Source organism: Tursiops truncatus, chromosome 4 (genome assembly GCF_011762595.2).
Source record: "Tursiops truncatus isolate mTurTru1 chromosome 4, mTurTru1.mat.Y, whole genome shotgun sequence".
Taxonomy (NCBI): Eukaryota; Metazoa; Chordata; class Mammalia; order Artiodactyla; family Delphinidae; genus Tursiops; species Tursiops truncatus.
Genome location: NC_047037.1, coordinates 142965543 through 142988813, shown reverse-complemented (window position 1 = coordinate 142988813; position 23271 = coordinate 142965543). Strand labels below are relative to the sequence as shown.

At 54.3% G+C, this 23271-nt stretch overlaps 1 long non-coding RNA gene across 4 annotated transcripts; it reads left to right on the top strand.

Annotated features, from left to right (window-relative positions):
- Positions 1-4316: 4316 nt before the first annotated feature.
- On the top strand, positions 4317-13980 carry LOC117312200 (uncharacterized). 4 transcript variants are annotated; one of them, XR_004526471.2, is made up of 4 exons: positions 4317-6502; positions 8342-8675; positions 9677-10204; positions 13434-13980. It is a non-coding gene; the product is annotated as an uncharacterized lncRNA (long non-coding RNA). The 4 variants fall into 4 exon arrangements; XR_012331678.1 differs by having other exon boundaries at positions 4319-8464; positions 8550-8675; XR_012331679.1 differs by having other exon boundaries at positions 4322-9745; positions 9853-10204; positions 13434-13979.
- Positions 13981-23271: the final 9291 nt, after the last annotated feature.

Genomic DNA, 23271 nt, shown 5'->3' with positions numbered 1-23271 from the left:
CCCCCCCCTCCTCCGGGGACTCATCCCTGAGTCTGTGCAGGGAGGCTCTGTCTCCTGCCTGCCCCTACCCATCCATCGGCAAGCCCCCATGCTGCACCCCCCTAACCCTTCCAGAACCTGGCTGCCCCGCACCTGGTCCCCAGCACCTTTCTCCCCCTCCCAGTCTCCCTGCCTCCCCCCGCATCCCCCCACCTTCTCCTCGCAAAGGCAGCCAGGTGTTTAAGCAGGTGAGGTCTCAGCTCCTCTCAAGCCCTCTGCAGGGGCCCTTTCTTCAGAGGAAACCGCAAAGCCCTCGGGGTCGGCTGCCAGCCCCGGTGCCTCTGACACGGCCCACGCTCTGAGGGCCGGGCCTTGGGGTCTGTGCCTTTCCCGTCCCCATTCCCGAGCCAAGTGTCCCGATGTCTGCCAGGACGGTCCCTCACTCGTCGGCGTCTGAGCCGTGTCCCCCCAGCGCGGGCTCTGCCGTCTCCCTGCTTGAGCCCTCACTGGACTGCTTTGCTTCCCCGGACGGTCTGGCTCCCGGCCACCCCTCCCCGAGCACAGGCTCCCCGTTCACTGCCCTCCCCCACAACCCTGCTGCCCCCGGGGCAGGGCGGCCTGCGGTGTCGGCTGAAGGAACGAACAGGCCAGGGGACAGCAGGTTTGGAAGGCGGAAGGATGAGCCCTGCTAGGCGGCCGCCCAGGGGTGGGTGGTGCCCTGGAGGCTGACCAGCCGGGGGCCGGAGACCTTCAGGCCCGGCCCGGCAGCACCCAACCTGTCACGGGAAAGAAGGTGCGCAGTGTTCCCACAGAGCAGGTGAGAAGCGGCTGGTGACCCTGGTGACCCCAGCCTGCGATCCAGCCAGGAGGGGTGATCCCAGCCCCCCTGAGAGGCCCAGGGCCCAGCCCACATGGCCCTGCCAGGACCGCTTTGGGTGGCTGGGCTGGGAGTGAGGGTCCTGCAGGACGGTAACCCAGGACCTCGGCGCCGGCGGGCAACCTCCCTGCAGGTGGGCCGGCGTCTGCCAGACACTCAGGGACTTCTCATCCCGAGGTTCCCCCAGAAGGAGAGGAACAGCAAGGCCAGCTTCCCCCCAGGGCTGCCCCTGTTTGGCTGAAATCCTTGCTGATCACCTACTTAGCGCCTCAAGCGCCTCAGCAGTCCGCGGGCTGCGGCAGGGCGGTTCGCACCATAAGGACAACACGGCCGTGGCGTGCAAAGGTCACAAGGGCGTCTCATAGGCGCAGCACCTTCTAGACCATAATCGTCAAGCTGGGGATTTTGACACCATGAAAGCCCAGGCGCCTCCCTTAGCTGCTGGCTGGTGAGGGAGGGGCAGGGTGGACACCCCCTAGCCAGTGCTGAGCCCACACAGGTCAGGTCTGCAGGGGGCACAGTGTCCCGAGCACCTGGATTGTGAAAGGCCTGGAGAATGGTCTGTGGCTCGGGGGAGGGGGAGGGAGGACAGCAGGACCCCTGAGTCCCCAGAGCCTGGCCCAGGCGGTCAGCGCCCAGCCGGTCAGTGGTCAGCCAGGTGAGTTGAGCGTTTGCAATCGCACCGAAGCAGTAGCCCCGAGTACACCCCGTACTCTGGGTGTAACGTCTGCGCACGCGGCCTTGGGCCAGTCCATGGGCGGGGGAGGCTCTGGCACCCGGGACGCAGCCGCCAGCGAAGCAGACACAGATCTCCAGCCTCCCACGAGCCCTAGGCCTGACACAGGTAGCGCGTCCTGTATTACAGGTGGTGTGTGCTGCAGAGAAGGCGGACTGGGGACCCGGGTCTGAACGTGCGGGGACCGAGGGGGGTGGGATGGCCTGATGGAGAGGGTACAGCTGAGCGGGACGGGGTGTGTGCAGGGGGCTGGGGGCTCCCAAGCTCACACCGTGTGGAGTCGTGGGCGTCCACCTGGGTCTCCTAGGACACCAGCTCTGAGGCCCAGCCACGTGCTGGGAGAAGAGGAATCACGTGGAGTGGCCTCGCGTGGGTGCGTCGGCCCTGCAGCCTGGGCCGAGCCCACACCCGACAGCGGCCGTGGCCTGAGTCCCCGCGAGGGGGCCGTCTCAGAGCCTGGCCTCCGGGAGACCCTGCCCCGCCGAGCCAGTCAGCTGGCAGAGCCCAGAGAGCAGGTGCTGCCAGGGCTGAGCCGCGTCTCTAAGGGGCTCCTGGTGATGCCAGGGGCCGCCTGGCGAGGTCCAGAGGGCTCAGCCTCAAACTGGGGACGAGGGGAGGGGCCAACCAGTCCCTGTCACCTACTGCTCCTGGGGACTTCCTAGCAAGGCCAGCCTCGTTCACCCTGTGGACACACTTGGGAAGCACCTCGCGTGCTTGCCTCACCCCGGGTCCCGGGCCTGCCACACGCCTGGGCAGCTGCCACCACAGGACCATGCTGGGCATGGCTGCACGGCCGCCTGGGCACGGCTGGTGTGAGAGCCTCCTCTGCCCGCCATGCGGGGCCCCGACGACAACCCGCCGCTCACGCGCGCATTCCTCGTGTTGTTTGCACATTGGACACCCAGCGCCAGCAGAGCGCCACGGGCACCAGGCTCAAGGCTCCAGCCATAAACCCTCTCTGGGAAGACCTTACAGCCTGGTCCTGGTCTCACGTTTCTAGCGCCATGTTTTTCCCGGCCCCCTTTGAAAAGGAGAGCAGAAATGATGGGGTGACCCGGTTCCGGCATGTCCTCCTGGGGACACATCCAGACAAGCTGGGCCCCGGCCCTGCACAGCGGGCGAGGGGAACGCACACATCTCAGGAAGCACCTCGCCAGGCTCACTCACTGGGCATTGTCTCCCCGGTGAATGGCCATCAAGTTATGTTTTTGAACCGCTGAGATACATGTATTATGTGGGCCCAACCCAGGTGTTCCGGTAAAGAGATTCTAAAAATAAGCCGGAACCAGCGGCTTCTACGGCTGAGTCTGCAAATGCCGGTGACTCAGCTAGGGCCAGGCGCTTCACATGAGGATGTGGAGGACCAGCCTGGCCAGCTGGGGGCTCTGCTCCCCACTTCTCTCCTGAGGGCCCCCGAGGGGCAGATGTTGGTTAAATTTCATTTAAACCTCAGGAGAGCGTCACTGGAGACAGGAGGGAATTTGGACGCCCGGGTCAAGTGGGTAAGGGCAGGGAGGACTTTGCAGCCGTCAGGCCCGGACGCAGGCGGGATGCAGAGCAGGCCTCGGGCTCAGACAGCACCAGGCTGCCTTATAAGGAGCTCCCGGGGCCTCCTCACAGCTCCCAGAATAGCCTCCTGGCTTGGCCTTTGGACGGGCTGACGCCAGGGTCCCAAGGAGGGTGCTGGGGAGGCCAGACCAGAGGCTGGTCCAGCGCAGACTGGCTTTTCCTCCTGGGGGCCGCGGGGAGGGAGGGGAGGGAGGGGAGAGAGGGGCAGGCGCCGCAGGCCCGCAGATGCAGACGTGGGCTATTGTCCCGGCCCCGCCTGGGCCGGTCGCTGCCCACCGGGCACTGCTCGGTGCAGACGGGGCCAGACCAGGGCCTCTGAGCCTCTTCCGAGCCATGGTCCCTCTGGCCGTCTGGAGAAGCGTGTTTGCTCTCAGAACACTGTTTTAAAATGCATAAAACCAAACACAAAGGATTATAAAGCAGTCGTGTTGACACACAGCCTCGGCACATCTCGCGGTGTGTGCTTCCCCACCGGGGCACTAGATAGCAGTGTCCAGCTGCGTCCAGAAGCCACCGCCACGTTCGCGCGTCCAGTGTCACAAACCCCGGGTCCCACCCAGGAACCCTGGTGAGGGACCCCCGGCGGGCTGGGGTCTCGAGTTTTCAGATCTGACACCTCAGAGGGCTTTGTCACATAAAAGACTCAAACCCACGTCCTGTCTGTCTACCTGTTTCCACCTGCACACATGCTCACACTCACATTTGCACCAACACAGGCTTGAACACACTGGCGTTCGCTCACACACACTCACACCCTCCCTCTGCCCTGACGCCACCCCTCCCACTCAAGGCCTGGTGCCCCTCCCTGTCTTCTGTGCCCATGAAAGGCCAGCCGTCTGGTGCCCTCTGACCCTGGCCTGACTCAGAAACGAGTCATCGACAGCCCCGCTTGCCCTCCCACCCAAAGAAGGCCGCCCAGTGCCCGGGATCTGCAGGACGTTGGGCCACGTCCTGTCCAGCTGGCCACTGGCCATTCGGGACAGGGGGGCAGTGACTCCACCTCAGGATAGGAGGGACCCCAAATCCCGGAGCCCAGCCTTGGAGAAGTGTCAGGGCGCACACAGACCCCGAGGGGGTCCCAGAGCACAGGTTATACTGGGCAGGAGCCGGGGGGGTGGGCAAAGGTGAGGCTTGAGGGGCACAGGGGTGAGGGCAGGAGGGGCTGCGGTGGGGCTGGAGGGGACCCTCCTCCCCTCCTCTGAAACCCCCAAGGCAGACCCAGGCCTCAACCCAGAGCCCAGAAGGGGCCTCTCCTCCCGTCCAAGCCATCCAGATCCCTGTGCTCACATCTGCCCTGGGGCGGGGCTCCCTTGGAGAGCTCAGGCCCTGCACGCCATTGGTGGAGGTCAGCAGCTGGTGGCCACTTGGAGGCCACAGTGACCGAAGGAGGGGCTGAGAGGCTCCCTGGGCCCCAGGGCTCTGGCATCACTGAACGAGACCCAAGGGCACGCAGTGTTTCTGGGCAGGTGTGTGGTGGAAGGGGTCCCCGCATTAGATAGCAGTGGTCACCAGGGAGGGGCGGCAGCTGCGCAGCCCTGTGCCTGCCCCCAGCTTGGTCCCCCTCTGCGCCCGGCCCCCCACTCTTCTGTAGGGGGCCTGGGCCAGCTGTGAGTCAGGGAGGATGGTTGGGGTCCGGGGTGGGGGGATGGAGGCGCCCACCAGGTGATGCCCCAGCAGGCCAGAGGGTGGCCCGGGCCCCTCTGTGGGATGTGCCTTGGGTGGGGGCACCTGGGGACCAACGTCTCCAGGCTCTGGGGGGCACCAGTCGCCGGGCCGCCACTGTGGGCAGGGATCCGGGTGAGGGGCTGGGCCACGTGGGGGTCCAGCGTCCTGGGAGCTGGGTAAGAGCTGGTCGCAGGCTGGTGCCGGCCGCTCGGAGATGCCGTCCCGCGTCCCCGAGAGCCCGGGGCGACCCGGATGACGCCAGCCCAGGCCAGAGGCCGCTGCAGGGGGCAGAAAGCTTGCTCCAGAGAGAGGCGGGCAGCCTGGACTTGGGAAGGGGCTCGGGGTGTGGGTGATGGGAGGTTATGGGCAGGGGGGAGCGGGCGGCCCCAAGCCCGGGGGTGAGGGCAGCAGCGGCCGCCACCCAAACCTGGGAAATGTTCCGCTTCTCGCAAGGACCTGGGAGCTTCTGAAGCGGGAAGGGGCACTGTGGCCCCCAGGGGACTGTCCGCAGGGGCCCCGTCCTGGGCGGCGAGCCTCCAGAACCGGCCCCTGGCAGCACCCACAGGCAGTGGGCTGCCTCGGAGGCTGAGGGGAGCCCCCTGGCCCCCACCAGGACATGCCCCCTCTGGTGGGTTTCTCTCCGGGCCGCCTGAAACAAGGGTCTGGTGACCATGACCCCAGCCCCACCCTGGGCGCCCTCAGCCTGATCTGAAGGGCCGGGCTTGGCCTCCGTCTCAATGCGTCCATTTCCTCCACAGCTGGGGGACCCGAGAGATGGGGGTGGGGACACAGCGGCCACCCCAGGTCCCATCCGGAGGCGGATAGCGCTATCAAAGGCTCAGGGTGGCAGCGTCCGGGCTAAAGCAGGTCCCCTTGAATTGAAGCCCATCCACAGGAGTGGGACAGGAAATGCTTTTTCATGGCCGTGACCCGCGGGCAGGGGGCCCGTCCTTCCCCCCTCCCCCCGGGATGCTTTCCCAAACTAGGTTCTCAGGTGCCAAGTAAGAGAAGAGGGCTTCTCCCGGTGAGCACGCGCACCCGCCCCCGACGCTTCGTCTTCCGCGCGTCCCTCTGGTGGTGGGTATATAAGGCATCAGCAACGGGGGGGCGGTGCCCTCGAGGGAGCCTGGGCCCTCCTGGGGCTGGGTAGAAACGCAGCACCTGGGGTCCCGCCCCGATCTGCCGAGCCAGACTCTGCTCTTGACAGAGAGCTGGGGCCCGCGCGCCCACGGATGGACACCCAGGAAGCGTCCAGCGGCACTGCCGCCTCGGCGCAGGGACGCCCACGCACGCCCATGCCGGCTCTTTCCCCAGCCCGCCTTCTCCGAGCTTGGCAGACCTGAGGGCGCATCCCAGCGGGAGTGCCAGCCCCGCCTGCTCCCCATGTTGCATTTCTAGCTGCACCCAGGGGTGCGGCGGCCTCTCAGCGCGGCCCGAGGGCGTGGATACAGGCGCTCCACTTCTGTGTCTGGATCCAAGAACAGCTGGCTTTACACTGAGAATCAAAGGACAGGGCAGGGCAGAGGGGCTGCATGGAGAATGTGGGCACAAAGATGGACGTCTTTACTGCCCCCGTGGCTCCGGATACCGAGAGAGAGGAGGCCCCGAGGCCGCAGTCACGGCTGGAAACCACGGGGCCACCCGGCCGCCAGCACCCGCTCCTGCCACAGCTTCAGGTGGTCACACTTTTCCTCTTTGCTGACATTTCCCCTCGTTTCCATGAGGTTGAGGCGTCCTTAGTGTTGACAGTCATCCCGTCTGTCACCTACCTTTTGCTTTGTTTATGGGGTCTTTTTTCATAAAAATGCAACCTCTGCTGTCCTCCGGTTCACCCATCTGCTCCTTCCTGGCCTGTGTGGGTGTGTCCCGGCTTGGGGAGCTGTTCCTACTCCAGGGTCAAAACCCGGCTCTTCCCAGTTCCCTTCTGCCGCTCACGTCATTGGTTTTACATAGTTTTTGAGTGATGTGAGGATGGTCTGACTCCACATATAATTATTCCATTCTTCCATCCTCTCTCCTTATTTGAGATGCCCCTCCCCCCGTGTACACAATTCCCACAGATGCAGGAAACTTTTTCTGCGTCCTCGATTCTGTCCCATTGAGTTATTTCTTTATTCCTGTAACCAAAATTCCCTGTTTATTTACTCTGGTTTTCTTGTGTGTCCAGATGTCTATTAAGACAACTTCTTCTTCTTAGTTGGTCTGTTGTTGTTGTTTTGGGGTTGTTTTTTTTAATAGGCTTTCAGGGAAGTTTTAGGTTCACTGCAAAATTGTGCAGGAGGTCTGGAGATTCTCCCACACCCACATAGTTTACCCAATTATCAATGTCCCCCACCAGAGTGCAGTGTTTACAGTCAATGAACTTATATCGACACATCGTGACCACTCAGAGTCCTTAGTTTACATCAGGTTCACTCTTCTTTTTTATGGCAATGACTTTTTATTTTATTTTATGTTATACACCTTTATTGGGGTATAATTGCTTCACAATGCTGTGTTAGTTTCTGCTTTATAACAAAGTGAATCAGCTCTATGCATACATATATCCCCATATCTCCTCCCTCTTGGGTCTCCCTCCCACCCTCCCCATCCCACCCCTCTGGTGGTCACAAAGCACCGAGCCGATCTCCCTGTGCTATGCAGCTGCTTCCCACTAGCTATCTCTTTTACATTCAGTAGTGTATGTATGTCCATGCTACTCTCACTTCACGCCAGCTTCCCCTTCCCCACCCCCGTGTCCTCAAGTCCCTTCTCTATGTCTATGTCTTTATTCCTGTCCTGCCACTAGGTTCATCAGTACCATTTTTTTCCCTTAGATTCCATATATATGTGTTAGCATATGGTATTTGTTTTTCTCTTTCTGACTTACTTCGCTCTGTATGACAGACTCTAGGTCCATCCACCTCACTACAAATAGCTCAATTTCGTTTCTTTTTGTGGCTGAGTAATATTCCATTGTATACATGTGCCACATCTTCTTTATCCATTCATCTGTCGATGGACACTTAGGTTGCTTCCATGTCCTGGCTATTGTAAATAGAGCTGCAATGAACATTGTGGTACATGACTCTTTTTGAATTATGGTTTTCTCAGGGTATATGCCCAGTAGTGGGATTGCTGGGTCGTATGGTAGTTCTATTTTTAGTTTTTTAAGGAACCTCCATACTGTTCTCCATAGTGGCTGTAGCAATTCACATTCCCACCAGCAGTGCAGGGTGTTGACATTCTGTGGGTTTTGACCAGTGTACAATGACACGTATCTACCCTTATGGGATCCCACAGGACAGTTTCACTGCCCTAAAAATACCCTGCACCCCACCTGTTCATCCCTCCCTCCCCCCAGCCCTGTGGCAGCCACTGGTCTTTTCACTGTCTCATAGATACGCCTTTTCCAGAAAGTCATAGAATGAAATCATATAGTGTGTAGCCTTTTCAGATTGGCTTGTTTCACTTAATAACATACATTCAAGTTTTCTCCACGTCTTTTCACGGCCTGATAACTCATTTCTTTTTAGCACTGAAGAATATTTCATTGTCGCGATGGACCACAGTTTATTTACCCATTTACCTACTGAGAGACGTCTTGGTTGGCTCCTAGCTTTGAGAATTGTGAATGAAGCTGCTGTAAATATCCTTGTGTATGAACATAGTTTTCGACTCTTTGGGATAAATACCATGGGGCACGATTGCCGAATTCTGTACTGAGTGTGTTTAGGTTTATAGGAAACCACCAAACTGTCTTCCAAAGCGGCTGCACCATCTGCGTTCCCACCAGCAGGGATGAGGGTTCCTGTTGCTCCACAGCCTCGCCAGCATTTGATGTTGTCTGTGTTCTGGACGTCCTAAGAGGTGTGTAGTGGTAACTCATCAATTATCCCTATGGTGCTGTATCTACAAAGTCATTGCCAAATCCAAGGTCATCAAGAGTTTCTCCCATGTTATCTTCTAGGAGATTCATAGTTTTGCATTTTACATTTAGGTCTGTGATCCGCTGTGAGTTGATTTCTGTGAAGGGCGTAAGGTGTGAGTCTAGATATAGTGACTTCTGGTGGTCCCAGCGCCATTGGTTGAAAAGTCTGCCTTTGCTTCTTGGTTTTGCCTTTGCTCCTTTGTCAAGGGTCAGGTGACTCTATCCGTGCAGGGCTCTCTGCTCTGCTCCACTGCTCTATTCGTCCGTCTCTCCCCCAATGCCACACTGTCTTGATTACCGTAGCTTTGGAGTAGGTCTTGAAGTCAGATACTGTCACTCCTCCAACTTCGCTCTTCCCCTTCAGTATTGAGTTGCCTTCCTCGTTACTTTTCAGAACTGTCTTCGTTCTTCTTATATATACACTTAGTGTTTCTAATTGTCGGGTTCCATCAAAAATTGGGGGGAATTTGGCTAAGGTGTGGGGGAATTATTGCTTTTAATGTATGAATCAGTATTGGGACAGCGATATCTCTGTAGTTGGAGTCCTGGGCTGTGGAGCAAAGTCCTCTGCGGTCCTGACCGCCACCCTCCCTGACGGGAACAAGGGGACCTTGCAGAGTGGTCTTTGGGGGGAGTACTGGGGCCAGTGCTCTGAGCTGAGGGGGGAAGCCCCCAATCTGGACGGGACCTAGAGCTGCAGATCAGTTAGGAGCACCAGTATCCTTGGGGGCAGGACGCTTGCTCTGTTCCCGGTCCCACCGGGGGTTGGAGGAGTGGGTGCGCAGGGCCTCTGATAGGGTCTGCAGCCTGAGGCTGGGCTCGTTCAGATGGGCTGGTGCAAAGCCTTCCCGCCAAGTTTCCTGGAGACTCTAAGCCTCCTGGGGCACCTTGCAGCCCCGGAAGGAACCCCTCTGCTTGATCTGATGCTTCTTGCCTCCAGGGCTTGGGGAGCCGACTCCTACCTGCTCCACGGTCGGAAGCAAGTCTCAGAGGAGCCGCGGCCCACGAGGTGTCACCCTGCTCTTCCATCGTTTCGTTGTTTGCCTCTGTCTCTGGGGTGGACCAGGGCTTCTGTGGCCGACTGAGCAGCTGACAGACATCTATTTATTTTGGCAGAAAGGATTTTTCAGGAAATGAGAAGTGGACGAGGTTGTTTAGTCTTGTCCTGCTGGCTCTGGGAAAGGCCAGGGTGCTGGGCCACAAAGCGGGGGTCAGGAGCAGACAGGAAGGGGGCTCCCCGGTGTGGGGGGTCCTCATCCTGCGCAGGACCCCGTCTCTCTCCCCAGGGCACTCAGCCAGCTCCACCTGCGCCGACACACCCCGGAAGCCGATGGTCTGGCCACTTTCAGCATCTGAAGCAGATGGAGCACGGGCTGCCCCGCCTGCCCGGCTGCGCCCTGCACACCTGTGTTCTGTCACTCAGCCTGGAACGTCCCCTCAGCCACCTCCTCCTGCGGACACGCTGAAGGTGTGTGCGTGTGCAGATGTGTGCAGGTGTGTGCAAGTGCGTGCACACGTTCACATCTGTGCAGGCTTGTGTGATTGTGTGTCAGCGTGAGAACGTGTGTGATTGCGTGTGAGCATCTGTGCAGGTGCATGCAGGTGTGTATATGTGTGTGTGTGTGTTCGCGTGCTCATGCGTGGTCCTGCAGCGGCTCCATCACCAGGACAGAGCTCAGCATCTCCAGCCAAGGCAATGCTGGAGGCCCGGACCTTCCTGGAAGAGGCTGGTTCCCCTTGAGCAGCCCTTTGGCCTCAGCCAGGTTGCTCTCCCCTTTCAGGACCCTGTGCTCCCCACCTGGGGACAAGCAGGTGCAGGATGTGATGCCAGCTGCGATCGGGGACCCAGATGTGCACTTGAGTTTACAGCCAGGCGGGTGTCCTGAGCCCAGCCCCCCGGGTCAGGGAGGAAGCTGGTCCACGGGGGTCAGGGGTTGTCGCGAGGTCGGTCCTGGCGCCACCCGTCTCTCCTCTGGCGCTGGCCTGACCAAAACAGGTCAGCAGTTACTTTTCTCACATAAGAGTCAGGTGGGCCTTTCTCTGAGCAGCCTGACCGTCCCCTCATGCTGTCACCTTTAGTTTAGAAGAATTCGAGCAAAACGTGTGTCTCCAGTCCAGAGGGGAGAGGTGCTCAGTGACCCACAGTCACCCCAACGAAGACTACAAACCGCGGCTCAAACCACGGACGTGGGTCCCTGGCAGCCCTCTGCCTGCGTGGGGCGAGGCCTCTGCAGCTCCTGGGTCCTGGGCGGGGGCGTCCTCCTTTCTCCCGAGGACCCTGGTGACAGCGTTTAGCGCCCCCTGGATAATCCCAGACGAACGCATCTCGAGGGCCTTTGCTTAGCCAGGACTCTATAAGGTCACGGTCACGGGTTCCAGGGATTGAAGGTGGATACTGGGGGGCGGGGGGCAGTTTTCAGCCCACCACAGGCTGAGGACCAGAAAGCTTTCTCCTAAGCACCTTGCTGCCTGCAGACCGCAGGCCCCTTTGCAGAGGGAGGGGTGAGGCTGCCTGGAGGAGGGGGCTCGGCTAGAGGGGCGCTGGGGCTGCTCAGCCCTCCCTCAAGGGCCAGACCCCTGCCCGCTGAGCTTCATCCCTTTTCACCAGCCCAGCCGCACGAGGCAGGCGGGTTTATCCTCAGATGACCTCAGCCCGGCCCAGGTCCTGAGGGCGCCCACCGCCGGCCTGCAGAGACGCTGCCCTCTGAGAGCGCGGCCCCCAGGGCCCTCGCTCCCCATGGACATTGGGATGCTGGAAAGCTCGATTTTGCAATTTTCCTGCGATGTTTACAAGAGCCTCTTCCCGTTGCCCCAGCCTGCTGTAAACACACAGGCCCGGCTCTCCGCTGCGGAATTGCGGTTTGGTGGCCGGTTCCAACAATGCGCTCCCAGCCCCGTGGTTATCCGCCTCTCCGGGAAGGCGTTGGATCCGCATGGAGGGCAGCGTGGCAGCGCGCAGGACCCCCCTTCCGGCCCTGCCGCCCCTCCCGCCGAGCCCTGGTGGCTGGGGGACGTTCCGTCCTGCCGGCCTGGCAGCATCTCGGGTCGCACTCGGGTCCCGCTCCTGAGAGCAGGGGTAGAGCCTGGCGCCTCCAAGCCCCAGCCCAGGGCAGGGCCGTGCAGCGGGCAGCAGGCGGGGACGGGGCACGGCAAGCCTGATTTCACAGTGACTGAAGCTCTGCTGGGGCTTGTGGGGCCGTGCGTGCGCGTGAGTGTGCACGTGTGTGTGCACGTGCCTACGCACCGATGTCCTTGAGGAATGGATTCCGCACCTGCCAGTGTGCACAGACGTCCATCTTTTTGTGTATTTGTGCATGTGCGTGTTCTTGGTGTGTGTGTGCAGGTGAGTGCCCGTGTGTTCCTGCTGTGTGTGTGCAGGTGTGCGCAGCTCCATCTTCCTCTGGTGCCCTGAGGGGAAGGTGACGACGGGGAGGTGGCTGGGGTTAGCTGGGTGTCAGGAAGCCCTGCAGGAAGCCAGTGCTGGGGAGACTGCCCAGGGCCCCTTTGTCCAGAATGAACATCAAACGTCAAACACAGCCCCAAGGGAAATGGTTCCCACACCTGATCCTGTGCTGAGAGCGAGGATGGAGTGGGGCCCGGGAGCCATGACGGGAAGCAACAAGGCGCCTCTGTGCGCTTGGGGCAGCTGTGGCCACACCAGGAGCCGAGTGGACCGGCTGTCTGGCCACCCGGCTCTCCTACTTGTCACCTCAGAGTCTGAGGGCCCCCGTCATGCCAGGCCCTGCCCCTGGGCCCACTCGGGAGCCGTGACACTGGCTGCGGGCACGGGCCACTCCCTCCGCAGGGGAGCGTTTCCAGGCCAAGATGGTCACAGATATGATCATTTCCGGTCATTGCTCAGAGCGGCCAGAATGATTAGAAGCGGATGCTTTAAATTAGCTTCGGCTGAGGCCAAGTCCCAGGGTCTGCAGACCAGCCTGGATCTGTTCTCCCCAACGGCCTCACGGAGATCGGGGCACAGCGAGGACGTGGCCTTGCCCCTGCCCTACACCTGCCGTCCCCCTGCGGCCCCCAGAGTCTCCCCTCCTCAATTGCCAGCCTGACCGTGGGCTGCCCTGGGACCATCAGAGCCCCTCGCCCCCAGGGGTGGTGTAGAGCTAGCGTCCCCTCTTCCACACGAGGACATCTGCCCTCGGGTCCCCAGGTGTCTCCTCGCTGCTGAGAAGCCGGCAGGGAGGGAGTCCAGTGGGGCTCAGGCCCACATCGGGCGGGGAGGGACAGGGCAGGGAGGAACCTGCAGGGGAGGGGGCCACACAGACAGGGCAAAGTCAGGAGCCTGGCTACACACAGGTTGAGCAAAGAGCACACGTGTGGAGGCTTCTGGGACCTGGCTTCTCTCTGGTAAAGGGAAGAGTCCAGTGCAAAGGAGGGGGTCTGGGCAAGCTGTGGGTTCGAACCTGGGAAGAAAATGCTACAGACACGGGCACGTATTGAAAAGACAGAGAGACCAGCCTGAAGGAACTCCCACTGGGACAAATTCGAGCATCAGAAAAAACAAATAAAAAACAGTAACAGATGAGAGCCCATTACATGGAATGAGAATGGAGAATGTAGTGGCATAAACAGATTTAATTATTAATAAATGGGGAAGAGAGAAAATTCCTCCCTACAGTGGAATTCCAGCCGACGAACGATGGGCCTAGAAATTCACTGTTTGGTTTCTATCGCATTTATAGTGATGAGTTCAGGCTGTGAGAACGTTGGAAGATGCTGACCACCATGGAAGTGAACTGAACCCACCCCACGCGTTCCCGCAAAGCCTGCACGAATTACAGAGAGAAGCCACCTTTCCAGGGCCATGGTCCCCAGGTGGCCAGGGCTGCCGCCCCAGGAGTGACATGGGGACACAGCCACAGCCCGTGGACAGGACAGGATACACCCAGATGAGCTGCTACCCCAGGGTTAGCCCGGGTCTAGTCTGGGAAGTGTCAGAAAACCCAAATTGGGGACTTTTCACTCTTCAGCAATGTCACAGTCATGGGAGCCCAGGGAGGACTGGGGACGTTCCTGACTGAGGGAGGACAGAGACACGGTCACCGGGCGCACGTGAACCCAGGGTGGGTTGTCAGGCTGTAAACGACGCTACCGGGACAATTAGCAAAACAGAAATGGGTCTCTGGGTGAAGGAGAATTTGGTACTATTCTTGCAACTTTTCAATATGTTTGACATTGCTTCGAAATAAAAATAAAAATCTGAAGAAAAGGCAGTTGCTCTGGCGTCCAGGTTCCAGGGCCTGGAACTGTCTGATCGTGCCTGCACCCGCCCGGCCCTCGGGAAGCAGGCCCACAGGGTCCAGAGGGCGGCAGGGCTGGGGCCCCCTCCCCGGGCCTCTGCCGGAGGAGGGAGGGGGGAGACGGAGCAGCTCTGGCGGCAGGGACGCAGCAGGGGACTCGGAGCCCAGGGGGTGGCCCGGTGGGGAGCCAACTCCAGTGCCCACTGCCACCCCGCAGCCCAGATGGAGCGCAGGGGGCACTGAGCGCATGCCCTAGCCCCGGGCCTCCTGTGCTCCTGTCCCACCGCCACGAAAGCCCGCCGTGGACACCCACCCACCTGGGGTCCTGCTCTCACACACACACATAAACATACCCACGAACTCACAGGCATACACATGCACAAACACACACGCATTTCCCTTGCAGGTAAGGCTGGCATGATGCCCTGGAGAGACGTCCAAAATGCAGTCCCATCTCCAGGGTGTGGAACTGTATGCGGTTTTGATTTTCTATGGTTTGCTTGTTGGCATTTTCTAAAGTGAACACACGATATCTTGTGGTGAGAATATCTAAATACTATTCTTTAGAAATAGAAAGAAGGTGAAAGATCAGGTAACAGGGCACTCTCAGTGTGCTTTGCAGACGTTTATTTAAAACACAACCTCGGAACGCCCTGGTGCTGTGCCTCAGACAGTCTTGGACTTGAAACCTCCTGTGCGGGATTTTCAGTCTCTGGGAGGCTGACTCCAGGCCAGGCTACCGGCCGTCCTGACCCTCCTTCCTCGCCTTCCTGGGCCGCGTCCCATTTCACCCCCAAGGCCAGGTCCCAACACGCGTCCTGCAGGGCCAGCCAGACAGGGCCACTCCAGGTGAAGGACATGGGAGCCACGGCTCCCAAAGCCAAGGGCCAGGTGGGACGGAGGTGACACCACGCACCTGCACGGTGAGTGGAGTGAAGGCCCCGCGCTGCAGCGGGGCTGACACGCCATCAGCTAGACACCAGCTGGGGTTTGAGCTGGAGGTCGGGGAAGTGAGGGCACAAAGAACAAGTTTTCAACTACACATATAAAACGTGTACCTACACACGTACACTCACACATCTGAGGTTTTAAGTGCGTAAATCTGATCACGTCCATGATTTTTCACAACAGTGTTTCCCGACCTGAATGGAGGACTGCGGAGCTGGCCTGGGACAGGACGCTGCAGACGGGCAGGAAGGCGTGGGGTCTGGCTGGCACACGGGGTCAGAGGGCACGGGGGCACACACAGCTAGAAAGGTCGCGGGACCGAGTTTGGACTTGATTCTGCGCGCGGAGCGCAGCGCCGGGCTGCCTCCGCTTTTGTTCTGGGTTGTTTGGGACGGAGGTGGAAACCCACAGGAGGAGCTGGTGCGCAGGCGCCTGGGACGGACCATGGAGGCGGGACGGGGCACACAGGTCTGCCAACTGTGGCAGCCGCAAGTCCACCGTAGGAAGCCCCGCGCTGGGGCTGGCGCCGGCCTGTGGGGAGCGCACCCAGCCCCGGCTCCGCAGAGCCCGGGGGGCGACCGTGATGCCCTTCATTCCAGGCGACCTTTTCACGGCTGTCACAGGGCAGGGCAGCCTGCGCACTACCCCCGGCAGAGTCGGGTCCCTGATCCCGGCTCCTCTCCTGCAACAGACACACGTATGGTGTCGCCTGGCCCACGTCAGGTCAGCCTGTGGGGACTGGGCTCAGAGGACAATACAGAAACCATGACTCCCTGGCTGCTGCCCTGGCTGGGAGGCACGACTGTCCTTGCCCCGGCCCAGCCACCGCGAGCCCGGGGCAGGACGACCTGTCGTCTGAGACACGTTGCGCGGCCCTCCGACCCTGCACACCTCTGGGCACAGCAGACCCTGCAGATGGCGCGGACAGGGTTTGGGTCCAGGAGTGCACGGGGCGACTCGGCACCCCACGTCTGGGAGAGAGAGTGAAAGGCGCTCGGTCCAGCAAGGGGGCTGGGGTCGGGGATGCGAGCTGCAGTCCAGTGGGGGCGGCCCGGCTGGAGCCTCCCCCGCTTCCTTCCGCAGACTACACGGACGGTCCGAGAAGAGCAGCCGGCTGCCGCTGCATGTGAGCACGCTCGGGAGACACGCCAAGCTCACGGGAACAGAAGGGAAATCCATGCAGCCTGCAGACTCTCCGCCGCGGACACTGATGGATTCTCCATGCTCCTCGGGACCCCAGGGAAGCATCTGGCCACCCGCCTCTGATTAGCGAGATAACTGTTTCCCTCGGGATGGCGGAGGGCCTGTCCACGCTCCAGGGTGTGAGGCCAGTCCCCGGGGCCACATCACAGCCCCGGGCGAGGCTGGGGGACACTTCCCTGGCCAAGGGCAGAGGCGCTTCCTCTGAGTGGGAGGGCGGCTGCTCTGCCTCCTACTCTGGGGATAAGAGTACCCAAGACTGCTTCCCAGCCCCTCCCCCTGCCCCTGCGTCTGGCTGTTGTGAGGCCGAAATTTATCGGAGTATAATTGCTTTACAATGGTGTGGTAGTTTCTGCTTTATAACAAAGTGAATCAGCTATACCTATACATATGTTCCCATATCTCCTCCCTCTTGCGTCTCCCTCCCTCCCACCCTCCCTATCCCACCCCTCCAGGCAGTCACAAAGCACCGAGCTGACCTCCCTGTGCTATGCGGCTGCTTCCCACTAGCTATCTATTTTACGTTTGGTAGTGTATATATGTCCATGCCTCTCTCTCACTTCGTCCCAGCTTACCCTTTCCACTCCCCGTGTCCTCAAGTCCATTCTTTACGTCTGTGTCTTTAATCCTGTCCTGCCCCTAGGTTCTTCACAACCATTTTTTTTTTTAAGATTCCATATATATGTGTTAGCATGCAGTATTTGTTTTTCTCTTTCTGACTTACTTCGCTCTGTATGACAGACTCTAGGTCCATCCACCTCACTACAAATAACTCAGTTTCATTTCTTTTTATGGCTGAGTAATATTCCATTGTATATATGTGCCACATCTTCTTTATCCATTCATCTGTCAAAGGACACTTAGGTTGCTTCCATGTCCTGGCTATTGTTAGTAGAGCTGCAATGAACATTTTGGTACATGACTCTTTTTGAATTATGGTTTTCTCAGGGTATATGCCCAGTAGTGGGATGGCTGGGTCATATGGTAGTTCTATGTTTAGTTTTTTAAGGAACCTCCATACTGTTCTCCACAGTGGCTGTATCAATTTACATTCCCACCAACAGTGCAAGAGGGTTTCCTTTTCTCCATATCCTCTCCAGCATTTATTGTTTGTAGATTTTTTGATGATGGCCATTCTGACGGGTGTGAGATGATATCTCATTGTAGTTTTGATTTGCATTTCTCTAATGATTAATGACATTGAGCATTCTTTCGTGTGTTTGTTGGCAGTCTGTATATCTTCTTTGGAGAAATGTCTATTTAGGTCTTCTGCCCATTTTTGGATTGGGTTGTTTGGTTTTTTTTTATATTGAGCTGCATGAGCTGTTTGTAAATTTTGGAGATTAATCCTTTGTCTGTTGCTTCATTTGCAAATATTTTCTCCCATTCTGAGGACTGTCTTTTCAGCTCGTTTATGGTTTCCTTTGCTGTGCAAAAGCTTTTAAGTTTCATTAGGTCTCATTTGCTTATTTTTGTTTTTATTTCCATTTCTCTAGGAGGTGAGTCAAAAAGGATCTTGCTGTGATTTATGTCACAGAGCATTCTGCCTATGTTTTCCTCTAAGAGTTTGATAGTTTCTGGCCTTACATTTAGGTCTTTAATCCATTTTGAATTTATTTTTGTGTACGGTGTTAGGGAGTGTTCTAATTTCATACTTTTACATGTACCTGTCCAGTTTTCCCAGCACCACTTATTGAAGAGGCTGTCTTTTCTCCATTGTATATTCTTACCTCTTTTATCAAAAATAAACTGACCATAGGTGCGTGGGTTTCTCTCTAGGCTTTCTATCCTGTTCCATTGATCTATATTTCTGTTTTCGTGCCAGTACCATACTGTCTTGATTACTGTACATTTGTAGTATAGTCTGAAGTCAGGGAGCCTGATTCCTCCAGCTCCATTTTTCTTTATCAAGATTGCTTTGTCTATTTGGGGTCTTTTGTGTTTCCATACAAATTGTGAAATGTTTTGTTCTATGAAAAATGTCATTGGTAGTTTGATAAGGATTGCATTGAATCTGTAGATTGCTTTGGGTAGTAAAGTCATTTTCACAATGCTGATTCTTCCAATCCAAGAACATGGTACATCTCTCCATCTGCTTGTATCATCTTTAATTTCTTTCATCAGTGTTTTATAGTTTTCTGCATATAAGTCTTTTGTCTCCCTAGGTAGGTTTATTCCTAGGTATTTTTTCTTTTTGTTGCAGTGGTAAATGGGAGTGTTTCCTTAATTTCTCTTTTAGATTTTTCATCATTAGTGTATAGGAATGCAAGAGATTTCTGTGCATTAATTTTGTATCCTGCTACTTTACCAAATTCATTGATTAGCTCTAGTAGTTTTCTGGTAGCATCTTTAGGATTCTCTATGTATAGTATCTCGTCATCTGCAAACGGTGACATCTTTACTTCTTCTTTTCAGATTTGGATTCCTTTTATTTCTTTTTCTTCTCTGATTGCTGTGGCTAGGATTTCCAAAACTATGTTGAATAATAGTGGTGAGAGTGGAACAACCTTGTCTTCTTCCTGATCTTAGTGGAAATGGTTTCAGTTTTTCACCATTGAAAACGATGTTGGCTGTGGGTTTGTCCTATGTGGCCTTTATTATGTTGAGGAAAGTTCCCTCTATGCCTACTTTCTGCAGGGTTTTTATCATAAATTGGTGTTGAATTTTTTCAAAAGCTTTTTCTGCATCTATTGAGATGATCATATGGTTATTCTCCTTCAATTTGTTAATATGGTGTATCACATTGATTGATTTGCATATACTGAAGAATCCTTGCATTGCTGGAATAAACCCCACTTGATCATGGTGTATGATCCTTTTAATGTGCTGTTGGATTCTGTTGGTTAGTGTTTTGTTGAGGATTTTTGCATCTATGTTCATCAGTGATATTGGTCTGTAGTTTTCTTTCTTCGTGCCATCTTTGTCTGCTTTTGGTATCAGGGTGATGGTGGCCTCGTAGAATGAGTTTGGGAGTGTTCCTCCCTCTGCTGTATTTTGGAAGAGTTTGAGAAGGATAGATGTTAGCTCTTCTCTAAATGTTTGATAGATTTCACCTGTGAAGCCATCTGGTCTTGGGTTTTTGTTTGTTGGAAGATTTTTAATCACAGTCTCAATTTCCGTGCTTGTGATTCGTCTGTTTATATTTTCTATTTCTTCCTGGTTCAGTCTCGAAAGGTGTTTTTCTAAGAGTTTGTCCATTTCTTCCAGGTTGTCCATTTTATTGGCATATAGTTGCTTGTAGTAATCTCTCATGATCCTTTGTATTTCTGCAGTGTCATTTGTTACTTCTCCTTTTTCATTTCTAATTCTATTGATTTGAGTCTTCTCCCTTTTTTTCTTGATGAGTCTGGCTAATGGTTTATCAATTTTGTTTATCTTCTCAAAGAACCAGCTTTTAGTTTTATTGATCTTTGCTATTGTTTCCTTCATTTCTTTTCCATTTATTTCTGATCTGATCTTTATGATTTCTTTCCTTCTGCTAACTTTGGGGTTTTTTTGTTATTCTTTCTCTAATTGCTTAAGGTGTAAGGTTAGGTTGTTTGTTTGAGATGTTTCTTGTTTCTTGAGGTAGGATTGTATTGCTATAAACTTCCCTCTTAGAACTGTTTTTGCTGCATCCCATAGGTTTTGGGTCATCATGTTTTCATTGTCATTTTTTTCTAGGTATTTTTTGATTTCCTCTTTGATTTCTTCAGTGATCTCTTTGTTATGAAGTAGTGTATTGTTTAGCCTCCATGTGTTTGTATTTTTTACAGATTTTTTCCTGTAATTGATATCTAGTCTCAGAGCATTGTGGTCGGAAAAGATACTTGATACAATTTCAATTTTCTTAAATTTACCAAGTCTTGATTTGTGACCCAAGATATGATCTATCCTGGATAATGTTCCATGAGCACTTGAGAAGAAAGTGTATTCTGTTATTTTTGGATGGAATATCCTATAAATATCAATTAAGTCCATCTTGTTTAATGTATCATTTAAAGCTTGTGTTTCATTATTTATTTTCATTTTGGATGATCTGTCCATTGGTGAAAATGGGTTGTTAAGTCCCCTACTATGATTGTGTTACTGTCAATTTCCCCTTTTATGGCTGTTAGTATTTGCCTTATGTATTGAGGTGCTCCTATGTTGTGTGAATAAATATTACAGTTGTTATATCTTCTTCTTGGATTGATCCCTTGATCGTTATGTTGTGTCCTTCTTTGTCTCTTGTAATAGTCTTTGCTTTAAAGTCTATTTTGTCTGATATGAGGATTGCTATTCCAGCTTTCTTTTGATTTCCATTTGCATGGAATATCTTTTTCCATCCCCTCACTTTCAGTCTGTATGTGTACCTAGGTCTGAAGTGGATCTCTTGTAGACAGCCTATATACAGGTCTTGTTTTTGTATCCATTCAGCCAGTCTATGTCTTTTGGTTGGAGCACTTAATCCATTTACATTTAAGGTAATTATCGATATGTATGTTCCTATTACTATTTTCTTAATTGTTTGGGGCTTGTTATTGGAGGTCTTTTCCTTCTCTTGTGTTTCTTGCCTAGAGAAGTTCCTTTAGCATTTGTTGTAAAGCTGGTTTGGTGGTGCTGAATTCTCTTAGCTTTTGTTGTCTGTAAAGGTTTTAATTTCTCCATCAAATCTGAATGAGATCCTTGCTGAGTAGATTAGAGTAATTTTGGTTGTAGGTTTTTCCCTTTCATCACTTTAAATATGTCCTTCCACTCCCTTCTGGCTTGCAGTCTCTGCTGAAATATCAGCTGTTAACCTTTGGGGATTCCCTTGTATGTTACTTGTTGTTTTTCCCTTGTTGCTTTTAATATTTTTTCTTTGTATTTAATTTTTGATAGTTTGATTAATATGTGTCTTGGTGTGTTTCTCCTCGGATTTATCCTGTATGGGACTCTCTGCATTTCCTGGACTTGACTATTTCCTTCCTTATATTAGGGAAGTTTTCAACTATAATCTCTTCAAATATTTTCTCAGTCCCTTTCTTTTTCTCTTCTTCTTCTGGGACCCCTATAATTCAAATGTTGGTGCATTTAATGTTGTTCCAGAGGTCTCTAAGACTGTCCTCAATTCTTTTCATTCTTTTTTCTTTATTCTGTTCTGCAGTAGTTATTTCCACTATTTTGTCTTCCAGATCACTTATCATTTCTTCTGTCTCAGTTATTCTGCTATTGATTCCTTCTGGAGAATTTTTAATTTCATTTATTGTGTTGTTCGTCATTGTTTGTTTAGTTCTTCTAGGTCCTTGTTAAATGTTTCTTGTATTTTCTCCATTCTATTTCCAAGATTTTGGATATCTTTACTATCATTACTCTGAATTCTTTTTCAAGTAGACTTCCTATTTCCTCTTCATTTGTTAGGTCTGGTGGGTTTTTATCTTGCTCCTTCATCCGCTGTGTGTTTTTCTGTCTTCTCATTTTGCTTAACTTACTGTGTTTGGGGTCTCCTTTTTGCAGGCTGCAGGTTTGCAGTTCCCGTTGTTTTTGGTGTCTGCCCCCAGTGGCTACAGTTGGTTCAGTGTGTTGTGTAGGCCTCCTGGTGGAGGGGACTGGTGCCTGTGTTCTGGTGGATGAGGCTGGATCTTGTCTTTCTGGTGGGCAGGACGATGTCTGGTGGTGTGTTTTGGGGTGTCTGTGACCTTATTATGATTTTAGGCAGCCTCTCTGCTAATGGGTGGGGTTGTGTTCCTGTCTTGCTAGTTGTTTGGCATAGGGTGTCCAGCACTGTAGCTTGCTGGTCATTGAGTGGAGCTGGGTCTTAGTGTTGAGATGGAGATCTCTGGGAGAGCTTTTGCTGTTTGATATTACGTGGAGCCAGGAGGTCTCTGGTGGACCAATGTCCTAAACTCGGCTCTCCAACTTCAGAGGCACAGACCTGACACCCAGCCGGAGCACCAAGACCCTGTCAGACACACAGCTCAGAAGAAAAGGGATAAAAAAAGAAAGGAGGGAAGGAAGGAAGATAAAGAAAGAAGGAAAGAAAAAGAAAGAAAGAAAGAAAAGAAAAAAAAGAAGTTATTAAAATAAAAAATAATTATTAAAAGAATTTTAAGTAATTAAAAAAAAAGAAAGATGAGAGCAACCAAATGAAAAAACAAATCCACCAATGATCACAAGCGCTAAAAGCTATACTAAAACAAACAACAAAAATATGGACAGACAGAACCCTAGGACAAATGGTAAAAGCAAAGCTATACAGACAAAAATCACACAAAGAAGCGTACACATACACACTCACAAAAAAAGAAAAAGAAAAAATATATATATGTATATATAATTTTTTAAAAAAGGAGGAAGAGAGCAACCAAATCAATAAACAAATCTACCAGTGATAATAAAACTAAATACTAAACTAAGATAAACATAAAACCAGAAAAAAACTAGATGCAGAAAGCAAATCCCAAGTCTACAGTTGCTCCCAAAGCCCACTGCCTGAATTTTGGGCTGATTCGTTGTCTGTTCATGTATTCCACAGACGCAGGTACATCACGTTGATTGTGGAGCTTTAATCTGCTGCCCCTGAGGCTGCTGGGAGGGATTTCCCTTTCTCTTCTTTGTTCGCACAGCTCACAGGTGCTCAGCTTTGGATTTGGCCCCGTCTCTGCGTGTAGGTCGCCGGAGGGCGTCTGTTCTTTGCTCAGACAGGACGGGGTTAAAGGAGCCGCTGATTCGGGAGCTCTGGCTCACTCAGGCCGGGGAGACGGAGGGGCACGGAGTGCGGGATGGGCCTGCGGCGGCAGAGGCCGGTGTGACGTTGCACCAGCCTGTGGCCCGCCGTGCGTTCTCCCAGGGAAGTTGTCCCTGGATCCCGGGACCCTGGCAGTGGCGGGCTGCACAGGCTCCCGGAAGGGGGGTGTGGATAGTGACCTGTGCTCGCACACAGGCTTCTTGGTGGCGGCAGCAGCAGCCTTAGCGTCTCATGCCCGTCTCGGGTCCGCGCTGTTAGCTGCGGCTCGCGCCCGTCTCTGGAGCTCCTTTAAGCAGCGCTCTGAATCCCCTCTCCTCGCGCAGCGGGAAACAAAGAGGGAAGAAAAAGTCTCTTGCCTCTTCGGCAGCTCCAACTTTTCCCCGGACTCCCTTCCGGCTAGCCGTGGCGCACGAACCCCCTGCAGGCTGTGTTCACGCCGCCACC